Below are 13,709 nucleotides of genomic sequence, written 5' to 3' on the forward strand. Positions count from 1 at the left end.
GGTACAGCATAGGAGATTCAAAATAGGTGCCCAAATGCAATTCCAAGCTTAGGAACCCAAACTTGTAGCTTCAATGCAAGGAAACATGCTTATGGCTAGGAATCCAAAATTTGGTTTTAGAGTTAGAAAAACATGAAAATTAGGATTTGCTTGTGAGAGTTTTTGCTTGAATTTGGGCTGCCCCATGTTTGATACTTTACATAGAGGCAGCGTGGAAAACACCTTGCAATAGTGTGTATACATAGGTAAATATAAGGAGTATGAAATTCCTAGCAAAGTGTGAATGATTGTATGATAGTGTGGAATGCTTTTTTTGAATGCAAATATGTGCAGGATGTAATTAGCTTTCCAATCTGCATATAAATAAATATGAGTGAAACAGTAAAAATTTGTATGGCGTACTTCAAATGTATGTAAGTAGTTTGTGATAGCAGATGTTTAGGATATAAATTTAGGTGAAAAGTTTGACGCAAAACTTTGAGCATGAAAGTGTGTTTTTCTTTTTCAGAATGTATATAGGTGTATGGCAATTAGAATATGTTGGATGTTCTTGTATGTTGACATGAGTAATAGGATATTTTCTACACATGCGCGTGTGCATGAATGGATCATATGAGTTTGGTCTAAATCAGAGGGATTGGCATGACATATTTGCGTTAATATAAGCATTATCTTGTAAAACTAACTTCTAAATGTTTGTTCTCGCAGGAAATGGCCCCGAGGAAACTTGCCTCAAAGAGATCCAGGAAGGATAAAGCGGCCGAAGGAACCAGTTCCGCTCCCGAGTATGACAGTCACCGCTTTAGGAGCGCTGAACACCAGCAGCGCTTCGAGGCCATCAAGGGATGGTCATTTGTCCGGGAGCGACGCGTCCAGCTCAGGGATGATGAGTATACCGATTTCCAGGAGGAGATAGTTCGCCGGCGGTGGGCATCACTGGTTACCCCCATGGCCAAGTTCGATCCAGACATAGTCCTCGAATTTTATGCCAATGCTTGACCTATAGAGGAGGGCGTGCGAGATATGAGGTCCTGGGTGAGGGGTCAGTGGATCCCATTTGATGCAGATGCTATCAGCCAGTTCCTGGGATACCCTTTAGTGCTGGAAGAGGGTCAGGAGTGCAAGTACGGCCAGAGGAGGAACCGGTCCGATGGGTTCGATGAGGAGGCCATCGCCCATTTGCTATGTATACCGGGGCAAGATTTTGCCCAGACTGCTGCCGGGAGACAGGTGCGGATCATGCGCACCAACATGACCACCCTGACTCAGATCTGGATGACTTTGCTGCTCAGCAACATCCAGCCCAGCGATCATAATTCCGACCTCCCCCTGCCGAAGTGTCAGCTGGTATACGCCATCCTGACACGGATGAGCATTCACGTGGCTCAGTTAATCGCTGATGCCATCTATCTATTCGCATGTATGGCGCCTACCAGGCACCCTCTGGACCCGGATAAGTCCAACAGGGCCCTGGGATTTCCCGCCTTGATCAAAGGACTCTACCAGTCATTCGGGGTCCCTGTCGCACCTAGCAAGGTGATTCGGCCGCCCATCACCCGAGCTTTTATTGAGAAGTATTGCATGCAGAGACAGGCCCAGGGGGATGCTCCGCAGGCCGCAGACGTGCCACCACCTCATCAGGCCGGTCCAGCCGGATTGTTTGATACAAAGCAGTATTTGCGGCATTTGGTTCACCAGCAGGCGGCCAACCACCGGGCACATGTACGGACCCATGATTGTCTTTATCAGATGAGTCTCAGCCTGCAGAGTCAGGGCTTTACTTCTTTTCCGTGCCCTACTCCGGACCAGTTCAGGGCAGAGGTCGCATGGCCTGGAGATTGGCCTGAGGCCCGGGCAGGAGAGGCACCGGCAGAGGCTCCCGACGAGGCAGATGAGGCCCGCGAGGACGAGGAGATGACCGATTTACTTGATTTCTTAGGAGGAAGCGGGGCCACATGATTGGGAGATTCCTTGATCCATATTTCTTTTTGTTTCCATTTTTCTTGGTATATATCATCTTATTTTTGTTTGGCTAAGGGACTAACGTTTGTTTCATGTTTTGACTTTTGTTTTGTACATACATATCGTTTGAGTTGTTACGTCGGTACTTGTTTCATTGTTGTCAATAGTGTTTGTTGAAATTCCGTAACCATGTAGAGTTTTTTATTTAGGGACGTCGTCCTAAAAGTAAAATGAACCAAAAATCCTAATAAAAAGAAAGAAGCGTTGTAAATAAAAGTCATGTTCATAAAGAAAAGAAAAAGGTTTTTATATATACATGTATGTAAAAGGAAAATGTGTATAGAAGGTTTTTTTTTTGTGTATAAAAAATACGTGTAGAGAAATTCTTGTGTGTGTGAACAACGAGTGTATATAAAGAAACTTTTGTATAAACCATAGGTGTGTGTTGGAGAAAACGAAAAAGATCTTTGAATGTAAATAGGGTTTGACCATGTGACGTAAAGAGAGAGAGTTCCAATGCGTGTATAGAAAAAGTTTGTCATGTATAAGAATATAGATGTACAAAGAAAGGTTTTCCTCATAAAGGACTACAGGTGTATAATTTTAGTAAATATTGTCATACCCTAATTTCGTCCGGGGACCTTTGCTTGATGACATGCGACCTTTCTTTGGTCCTTGTGAGGTGCTTGGCATCCATCATTAGGCAATTTGTGAAATTCCAGGACATGCCGAAAAACCAAAAAAATATTGATGCACAATCCGTAAGTTTCCGTGACACACCGGAAATCAAATGGAAGCATCGTTGCATAATTAAGTGAGGTTCCGTAACATTCCGTAAGTCAAAAAGGGGATGATTATGTAATCCGCAAGGTTCCGTAACATTACGGAAAGAAAACAAGTATCGTTACGAAATTCGTAAGTTTCCGTAACTTTACGAAAAAAGAATCACCAAAAAAAAGCAGAGGGGGTGTACTTAGTAAAGATGGGGGTGCAAATAGCACCCAGGCCCACTTGGGCCCTCTAGAATATTCCTCCAGAAGGCTGTTGCTTCTAGAGGAAGCAACCTGGCTCGCCTGGGCGAGCTGAGCTCGCTTGGGCGAGCTGGGCGGCAACCACCTCCCCTATTTTGCTATAAATAGGGGAGGAAGTGAAGAAGAAAAGGGTTCAGCCCCTTAGGCACTTCTCTCTCTTTCGAATTTGCTTGGAAAAATTGTTTCCGTGAAGAAAATCTAAGCCGAGGCGCTTCCGAAACGTTTCCGTAATGTTTTCCGTGAGGAATTTCGCAAAAGTTTCAACCGTTCTTCGACGTTCTTCATCCGTTCTTCATCGTTCTTCGATCTTCAACGGGTAAGTACCTCGAACCAAGCTTTTGTCATCCAGAGGCGGCGGGCCCGATGACAAGCAGAGACCAAGTTTGGTCATTCTGCACCCTTGTATCATCCAGAGGCGGCGGGCCCGATGATACGCGGAGATACCTTATGGTTATCCGCACCCTTTTGTCATCCAGAGGCGGCGGGCCCGATGACAAGCAGAGACCAAGTTTGGTCATTCTGCACCCTTGTATCATCCAGAGGCGGCGGGCCCGATGATACGCGGAGATACCTTACGGTTATCCGCACCCTTTTGTCATCCAGAGGCGGCGGGCCCGATGACAAGCAGAGACCAAGTTTGGTCATTCTGCACCCTTGTATCATCCAGAGGCGGCGGGCCCGATAATACGCGGAGATACCTTACGGTTATCCGCACCCTTTTGTCATCCAGAGGCGGCGGGCCCGATGATACGCGGAGATACCTTACGGTTATCCGCACCCTTTTGTCATCCAGAGGCGGCGGGCCCGATGACAAGCAGAGACCAAATTTGGTCATTCTGCACCCTTGTATCATCCAGAGGCGACGGGCCCGATGATACGCGGAGATACCTTACGGTTATCCGCACCCTTGTGTCATCCAGAGGCGGCGGGCCCGATGATACGCGGAAATACCCGAGTGGTTATCCGTATAAACATTCTTTTGCTATCTGTAAGACAGAACGCTTGATAGCATGCAGAGGCTGACATAGTCTCTGCACCTTTTGTTCCTCCGGGAACAACAAGTCATTTACATGCGGAAATTTCATGGTCACCCGCGACTCTCGTCAACCGAGAGGAGCGAAATTAGTGTCATACCCTAATTTTCGTCCGGGGACCTTTGCTTGATGACATGCGATCTTTCTTTGGTCCTTGTGAGGTGCTTGGCACCCATCATTAGGCAATTTGTGAAATTCTAGGAACGACAAGTCATGGTCACCCGCGACTCTCGTCAACCGAGAGGAGCGAAATTAGTGTCATACCCTAATTTTCGTCCGGGGACCTTTGCTTGATGACATGCGACCTTTCTTTGGTCCTTGTGAGGTGCTTGGCACCCATCATTAGGCAATTTGTGAAATTCTGGGAACAACAAGTCATTTGCATGTGGAGATTTTATGGTCACCCGCGACTCTCGTCAAATCGAGAGGAACGAAATTAGTGTCTTATCTTTACTTTCCTTTTATCTCCAATAAAAGACAAGTAAAGAGGGGCAACTGTCATACCCTAATTTCGTCCGGGGACCTTTGCTTGATGACATGCGACCTTTCTTTGGTCCTTGTGAGGTGCTTGGCATCCATCATTAGGCAATTTGTGAAATTCCAGGACATGCCGAAAAACCAAAAAAATATTGATGCACAATCCGTAAGTTTCCGTGACACACCGGAAATCAAATGGAAGCATCGTTGCATAATTAAGTGAGGTTCCGTAACATTTCGTAAGTCAAAAAGGGGATGATTATGTAATCCGCAAGGTTTCGTAACATTACGGAAAGAAAACAAGTATCGTTACGAAATTCGTAAGTTTCCGTAACTTTACGAAAAAAGAATCACCAAAAAAAAGCAGAGGGGGTGTACTTAGTAAAAATGGGGGTGCAAATAGCACCCAGGCCCACTTGGGCCCTCTAGAATATTCCTCCAGAAGGCTGTTGCTTCTGGAGGAAGCAACCTGGCTCGCTTGGGCGAGCTGAGCTCGCCTGGGCGAGCTGGGCGGCAACCACCTCCCCTATTTTGCTATAAATAGGGGAGGAAGTGAAGAAGAAAAGGGTTCAGCCCCTTAGGCACTTCTCTCTCTTTCGAATTTGCTTGGAAAAATTGTTTCCGTGAAGAAAATCTAAGCCGAGGCGCTTCCGAAACGTTTCCGTAACGTTTTTCGTGAGGAATTTCGCAAAAGTTTCAACCGTTCTTCGACGTTCTTCGTCCGTTCTTCATCGTTCTTCGATCTTCAACGGGTAAGTACCTCGAACCAAGCTCTTCGATTCATTCTATGTACCCGTAGTGGTCCACATTGTGTTTCGTGCATTTTTATTCTCGTTTTGTTTACTTTTTATACCCCCTTTTGACGTGCTTAAGCCATTTTACTTAAGTCATTTCTCGCTTAACTTAAAAATAAAATAAATTTCCACCGAACGTTTGAATTGTATTATCCGTTAACTTCGGTTAAAATAAATTCCGACCGTTCGGTCGTGCCGTAACCACGTTGGAAATCAAAAAAGAGGTAAAAGAATAATATAATAATCAAAAAAACATCTTTTAGTAAAATAAAGCGGAAAATCGATCGGACGTTTTCTCTTTGGGATTTCTCATTCTTAATCGAATTGATTAATAACTAAAGTGAAACTAAGGCTAAAATCAACTCGCCTAGTCAAGCTCGTCCACAAAAATAGGCTTTTGAAGTTTGTCATTTCAATTTCTCACTAAGTAAAATGGATCATTTTTTAAGGTCCAACGCCTTAAAATGATCACCACTTAAGTAAAAAAGAATCACTTGACAAAAAGAAAGAACTACGTAGGTCTGAGTTCCTCATTGAGGATACGTAGGAGCAAAAGCCCTGCTTTTGTCGACCACCCCAAGAGATCGTTAATGGTCCAATGCCTTAACGTTTCTCTCCTTTCAAAAACAAGAGATCGTTAATGGTCCAACGCCTTAACGTTTCTCCCCTTTCAAAATCAAAAGACCGTTTAATGGTTCAACACCTTAAATGACCTTTTGTTCAATAAAAACATATTTTGCAAAAAAGACAAAAACAACTTAACCAAACACTTTGTTCCGAAAGAACTACGTAGGTCTGATTTCCTCATCACAAATTGAGGAATACGTAGGAGCAAAGGGAAACACCCTTGTCGACCACAAAAAAGAAAAAATATAAAAAGGGTGTAAAGGATATAAGAACATAAAAGGGAACATAAAAATCAAAGTCATGTTTGCACATTCGATTAAAGGCTGCCGTCCCTTGGGACGGACGTATGGGGTGCTAATACCTTCCCCGTGCGTAAATACAACTCCCGAACCTTTCACTTAAAAGTTCGTAGATCGCGTCTTTTCCGACGTTTTCCTCGAATAAACGTTGGTGGCGACTCCGCGCGTATTCCTTTCGTGGAACACGCATCCCGCGAGTCTCGCGTCGCCCTCCCGCCGAAGGGTGGGTTGCGACAAATATATATAAAAATAAAACAAAAAGGAAAAAGAAAGAAAGACCGCGAAGGTCGACGTGATATAGTTAAGAAGTATAAATCATTCGTAAAGAGCAAACGTATCTTCTGGAAACAAGGGACTGATGCTAAGAGTTTATTTTCCGGAATGAACCGAGATAAGGATGGATGAATTCATTGAACTGATGAAAGAACATAACTTGGAAACGTTGGGTCTGTCTGTGTAAATTCCCAACCGTAGTATCACAATGCCATAAACAGGATGCTTGAGTGCCCACCTGGCTGTAGCCATGACTAATTTTGCACGTTGTTTTCAAATCATCATTGTCACGCGTGCCTTATGGAACAATATGGAAGCTCGGCCCGAAATCGACACCTTGACACCCAAATTTGTTTCGCCCCAGATATCAAGATTGGGTTCAGCTTGACAACCTTAGACCTTTTTGAACCTTGGCCTATAAAAAAGGGGAATCCTCATTCTTTCCCCCGAAGCAAAGGACAGCGGAATCTCCTCAAGGGAGAGCGAATAGAATGCTAAAACCCGATTTCCCAAAGAAAGGGATGGGGAAGGAGAAGTGAAAAAAAAAGAGAAGGAAGAAATGGAAAGAAAGAAAAGAAAAAGATGAAAATAAAGAAAAGAACAAAAGAAAGAAAAGGAAGGATTCCCGATCAAAGATCGAAAGGAAGTGAAAAGGGAAAAGAAGCAATTCTCGATCAATGAAAGAAAGAGGACAGAAATTCTTCAAGCCAGATAAATTTTCGGCAAGGTAAGTGATTACCGTCAAAGGAAAACCCATTTTTGGTGTCTCTTCCTTTCAGATTGCCATTCAAAGGTCATTCTTGACTGGCGATATCCCACCCCACATGAACAAAGAGGAAAAGACCGAAACACCCAACTTCCTCTCCAAAAACACTACCCTCGAGAAAATCCTATTGGTCCGTGATCGTACGTTTGATCTTTGATTCGATAGGAAATCATGTGCAAAATAGAGTCATGGTGCAGTTATGGTTTGGGAATAGGATAAAACACTTGCCTGTGTGAGTTTTATACACTATGAGTGATTTATTTTCAGCTTAGCCCGATGTTTCCTCCGCATGTTCATTTAAAAGCTAAAAGTTGACATCCTGCCCTTCATTCTCGGTTACAAGGAAAATTACCCGTGGCACAAGTATATTGTTTCTCTAAGATATGGTGCTCTCGCGAATGATTTATTTTTCTTTACAAAAAGCATGTTTGCCTATCAGGTGGAAGAACCCGGTAGACTGTTTGGTCCTGCCAACCACCCTTTTTTGGAGCCCCATGAATGTTAGTGCCTAGCGCTGTTCATGTGTCCTCCATTTTCGAGTTTGGAGCTGTGTTTCATGATGGCCTAAGTGAGGACCCTCAAGGCAATCCTCCATTCTCACCGTTTTTCGGAGCCCCATGAATGTTATTGCCTAGGGCTGTTCATGTGTCCTCCACTTTCGAGTTTGGAGCTGTGTTTCATGATTGCCTAAGTGCGGACCCTCAAGGCAATCCTCCATTCTCACCCTTTTTTCGGAGCCCCATGAATGTTATTGCCTAGCGCTGTTCATGTGTCCTTCATTTTCGAGTTTGGGGCTGTGTTTCATGATTGCCTAAGTGCGGACCCTCAAGGCAATCCTCCATTCTCACCTTTTTTTGGAGCCCCATGAATGTTATTGCCTATCGCTGTTCATGTGTCCTCCATTTTCGAGTTTGGAGTTGTGTTTCATGATTGCCTAAGTGCGGACCCTCAAGGCAATCCTCCATTCTCACCCTTTTTCGGAGCCCCATTAATGTTATTGCCTAGCGCTGTTCATGTGTCCTCCATTTTCGAGTTTGGAGCTGTGTTTCATGATTGCCTAAGTGCGGACCCTCAAGGCAATCCTCCATTCTCACCCTTTTTTCGGAGCCTCATGAATGTTATTGTCTAGCGCTGTTCATGTGTCCTCCACTTTCGAGTTTGGAGCTGTGTTTCATGATTTCCTATGTGCGGACCCTCAAGGCAATCCTCCATTCTCCCCCTTTTTTTGGGGCCCCATGAATGTTATTGCCTAGGGCTGTTCATGTGTCCTCCACTTTCGAGTTTGGAGATGTGTTTCATGATTGCCTAAGTGCGGACCCTCAAGGCAATCCTCCATTCTCACCCTTTTTCGAAGCCCCATGAATGTATTGCCTAGCGCTGTTCATGTGTCCTCCACTTTCGAGTTTGGAGCTGTGTTTCATGATTGCCTAAGTGCGGACCCTCAAGGCAATCCTCCATTCTCACCCTTTTTTCGGAGCCCCATGAATGTTATTGCCTAGCGCTGTTCATGTGTCCTCCACTTTCGAGTTTGGAGCTGTGTTTCATGATTGCCTAAGTGCGGACCCTCAAGGCAATCCTCCATTCTCACCCTTTTTCGAAGCCCCATGAATGTTATTGCCTAGCGCTGTTCATGTGTCCTCCATTTTCGAGTTTGGAGCTGTGTTTCATGATTGCCTAAGTGCGGACCCTCAAGGCAATCCTCCATTCTCACCTTTTTTTCGGAGCCCCATGAATGTTATTGCATAGCGCTGTTCATGTGTCCTCCACTTTCGAGTTTGGAGCTGTGTTTCATGATTGCCTAATTGCGGACCCTCAAGGCAATCCTCCATTCTCCCCCTTTTTTCGGAGCCCCATGAATGTTATTGCCTAGGGCTGTTCATGTGTCCTCCACTTTCGAGTTTGGAGCTGTGTTTCATGATTGCCTAAGTGCGGACCCTCAAGGCAATCCTCCATTCTCACCCTTTTTTCGGAGCCCCATGAATGTTATTGCCTAGCGCTGTTCATGTGTCCTCCACTTTCGAGTTTGGAGCTGTGTTTCATGATTGCCTAAGTGCGGACCCTCAAGGCAATCCTCCATTCTCACCCTTTTTTGGAGCCCCATGAATGTTATTGCCTAGTGTTGTTCATGTGTCCTCCATTTTCGAGTTTGGAGCTGTGTTTCATGATTGCCTAAGTTCGGACCCTCTAGGCAATCCTCCATTCTCACCCTTTTTCGGAGTCCCATGAATATTATTGCCTAGCGCTGTTCATGTGTCCTCCATTTTCGAGTTTGGAGCTGTGTTTCATGATTGCCTAAGTGTGGACCCTCAAGGCAATCCTCCATTCTCACCCTTTTTTCGGAGCCCCATGAATGTTATTGCCTAGCGCTGTTCATGTGTCCTCCACCTTCGAGTTTGGAGTTATGTTTCATGATTGCCTAAGTGCGGACCCTTAAGGCAATCCTCCATTCTCCCCTATTTTCGGAGCCTCATGAATGTTATTGCCTAGCGCTGTTCATGTGCCCTCCACCTTCGAGTTTGGAGCTATGTTTCATGATTGTCTAAGTGCGGACCCTCAAGGCAATCCTTCATACTCCACCTTTGTTCAGAGCCCCATGAATGTCATTGCCTAGCGCTGTTCATGTGTCCTCCATTATCAAGCGCGAAGCCTCTGGTGACTGGGAAATACGTTCTTTTGTTGTTTTCCAGATCGGTTCCTTCGCCAAACATGTGCATATTATATTCGTTGTTCTTGTTGTTGTTTGTATTTTGTTTTGTGCAGAAGAAAAAAAAGGAGTAGAGACGAGAGTCATCATCATGGAAAGGGTAGGACGGACGAAATCAGTGTCCTATCTTTGCTTTCCTCTTATCTCCGATGAGAGGTAAGTAAAGAGGGGCAACTGTCATACCTTAATTTCGTCCGGGGATTATTATTTGATGATATACAACCTTTGATTGGCCGCTTCGAGATACTTGGCGCCCTTTGTTGCACAATATGTGAAGTCCCGAGACGTGCCGAGAATCAAAAGGAAACAGGCTTACCCGATTCGTGAAAATTCCGTAATGTGACGAAAATCGAAAAGAGGTGTTTTGCGCAATCTGTGAGTTTCCGTAACTTCTTCGAAAGCTAAAAAAGAGTAAATACATAATCCGTAAGGATTCGTAACCTTGCGGAAGGGAAATAAGTATCGTTACAAAATTCGTAAAGTTTCGTAATGTTACGGAAAAAGAATTACCAAAAAAATAGAAGGGGGTGCATTTAGTAAAAAGGGGGGTACAAATAGCAATCTGGCCCACTTGGGCCTTCCAGATCCTTCCTCCAGAAGGCTGTTGCTTCTAGAGGAAGCAACCTTGCTCGCCTGGGCGAGCTAGGTGACAAGCTCCTCCCCTATTTTGCTATAAATAGGGGGAGGAGTGAAGAAGAAAAGGTTTCAGCCTTCTTGGCACTTCTCCCTCTCTCGAAATTGCTGAGGAAAATTATTTCCGTGAAGAAAATCCAAGCCGAGGCGCTTCCGTAACGTTTCCGTGAGTAATTATGCGAAGATTCTCGACTGTTCTTCAACATTCATCGTTCGTTCTTTGTTTTCTTCAGTCTTCAACGGGTAAGTACCTCAAACCGAGCTTTTCAATTCATTCTATGTACCCGTGGTAGTCCACATTTTGTTTTCATGTATTTTTATTCTCGTTTTCATTTGCTTTTTATACCCCTTTTGATGTGCTTAAGCCATTTATTTAAGTCATTTCTCGCTTAATCTAAAAATAAAATAAATTTCCACCGATCATTTGAATTGTATCATCCGTTAATTTTGGTTAAAATGAATTCCGATCGTTCGGTCGTGCTGTAACCAAGTTGGAAATCAAAACAGAGGTAAAATAATAATATAATAATCAAAAAATACCTTTTAGTAAAATAAAGCGAAAAAAATCAATCGGACGTTTTCTCTTTGGGATTTCTCATTCTTAATTGAATTGACTAATAAACTAAAGTGAAACTAAGGCTAAAATCAACTCGCCTAGTCAAGCTCGTCTACAAAAAATAGGATTTTGAAAGTTTATCATTTCAGTTTCTTACCAAGTAAAATGGATCATTTTTAAGGTCCAACGCCTTAAAATGATCACCTTTCAAAGTAAAAGAATCACTTGATTCACGCATAAGAAAGAACTACGTAGGTCTGATTTCTTCTTTGATGGAGGGTACGTAGGAGGAAAAGCCCCGCTTTTGTCGACCTCAAAAAATAAAAAGAAATAAAAGTTAAGGCAACACAATTTCCACAATTCTAAAAAATAGGCTGTTGTCCTTTGAGACAAACGTGAGAGGTGCTAATACCTTCCTCAAGCGTAAATACAACTCCCAAACTTAGAATTTTCTTTTTGACCGGTTTCCTTCGGTTTTTCCGACGTTTCCCACAAATAAACGTTGGTGGCGACTCCGCGCATCTTTCCTCCTTTGGAAAGCTCACCCGTGAGCCTCTCCTTCGCTCGCCCGCAAAAAGGCACGTTGCGACAGAGTGCATTAAGGAATTGTATGACCATGATGCTAACTTTTCTGATATATATCAAACATGTTCTCATACTGCATCTGATGGGTATTTTAGGCATGATGGGTATTTGTTAAGGGACAAGAGACTTTGTGTGCCTAAGGGTGGGTTCAGTTAGGGACTTGCTTATTAGAGAGGCACATGAAGGGGGCTTAATGGGGCACTTTAGGAAACAAAAGACATATGACACCTTGCATAAGCATTTCTATTGGCCTCACATGAAGCATGATGTGCATAAGTTTTGTGATAAATGTCTTGTTTGCAAGAAAGGTAAATCCAAGGTCATGCCACATGGTTTGTATACTCTATTGCTAGTTCCTAAACATCCTTGGATTGACATTTCAATGGATTTTGTTCTAGGTTTGCCTCGGTCCAAGGGAGGAAAGGACTTAATTTTTGTGGTGGTTGACAGGTTTTCTAAGATGGCTCACTTCATAGCATGCAAGAAGGTAGATGACACTTGTCATGTTGTTGATTTGTTCTTCAAAGAGGTGGTAAGATTGCATGGTTTACATAGGAGTATTGTAAGTGACCAAGATTCCAAATTTCTTAGTCATTTTTTGCGGACTTTGTGGGGTAAGATTGGAACTAAATTTTTTTTTCAACTACATGTCATCCCCAAACCGATGGACAAACTGAGGTGGTCAATAGAACTCTTTCTACTCTTCTTAGAGCTGTCATTAAGAAAAATCTTAGGACTTGGGAAGAGTGTTTACCACATGTTGAATTTGCTTATAATAGGGTTGTACATAATACTACTCAAATATCACCATTTTGAAATTATTTATGGTTCTAATCCTTTGACTCCTTTGGATTTGTTGCCTTTACCTAAAATTTCTCAATTTAAAGATATGTCAAAGGAAGGAAAAAGGTAACATTTGAACTAGGTGACTGGAGGCCTGCATGCGTGGGTTGCTAGTTATATGTATTGTTTGCTTAGAGTGAGAATAGAAGACAATTATTGACTAAGGAATTTAATAAAAATGATAATAATAAAGTGCTTGTAGCTAGTTTTGAGACTTCGACCTCAAGCTTAATTATGCCTTACTTAACCACTAAGGCATTTTAGTTATGCTTACAATGTTGAGATTCTATGTTTCTTTTATTTTCTACCAAGTACACAATAACTAATTTGTACAAATCAATTGTGAAGTGAATGGAAAGGGACTTTTGGTTGGTTTATCATTGAAGCGTGAGAATTGTCTCTGCTAGGGTTCTTCCTTGAACCATTTGATCTTATCAAGAATTTTTTGTGGTGATTCTCAAGGCTTATCAGACATCATTGTTTGTGGTGTCTATCTTGTTCTTCCTTTCGTATTTTCAGTGTCCTTGTTAATTTCCACAATGCTAATTCTATAATTTTGTTCGAGTTTCTTATTTGCATATCTGTCGTTTTACTTAGCCTTTTTTGGGATTTTTTTGCGCATAAATTGCATTTCAGAATGTCCTCTTTCATCTCGATTTGGAATCGTCCCAATCCGAGTTCTGTAGGTTGTGAAACGAATAAAAGTTAAAATGTGTTTTTGGTTCAATTGGTGTGCTAATTTCATTCTAGAATTTATCCAAATTGAAGCAAGGCAAGGGGGATTCACATCATGGATATACAATCTCAACAAGTAGTCTTTTCTCTCAAGATAATCAAAGTTTTTTTAGAGTTATTCTAAACTTTACAAGAATTTACAGATAGCTTTTTATAGAAATAATTTGAATATGAGCGCTTCATTTCATTCTTCAAGTTTTCAAAGCTTTTTATAGGCATTCTTCAACAAATGTCCCTTGTCTCTAAACGGATAGATTTGTTCTTTAGTTTGCGTATGAAAAATATGGTCGTTCAGAATTTAATGCTTTCATTAAATACACATACTTCTTCATGCTGAAAGACTACTCTTCTTGGTTATTGTGTTGAATACTCTAGCATGAAATCACTTCC

This window comes from Glycine max, chromosome 2, assembly GCF_000004515.6.
Source record: "Glycine max cultivar Williams 82 chromosome 2, Glycine_max_v4.0, whole genome shotgun sequence".
Taxonomy (NCBI): domain Eukaryota; kingdom Viridiplantae; phylum Streptophyta; class Magnoliopsida; order Fabales; family Fabaceae; genus Glycine; species Glycine max.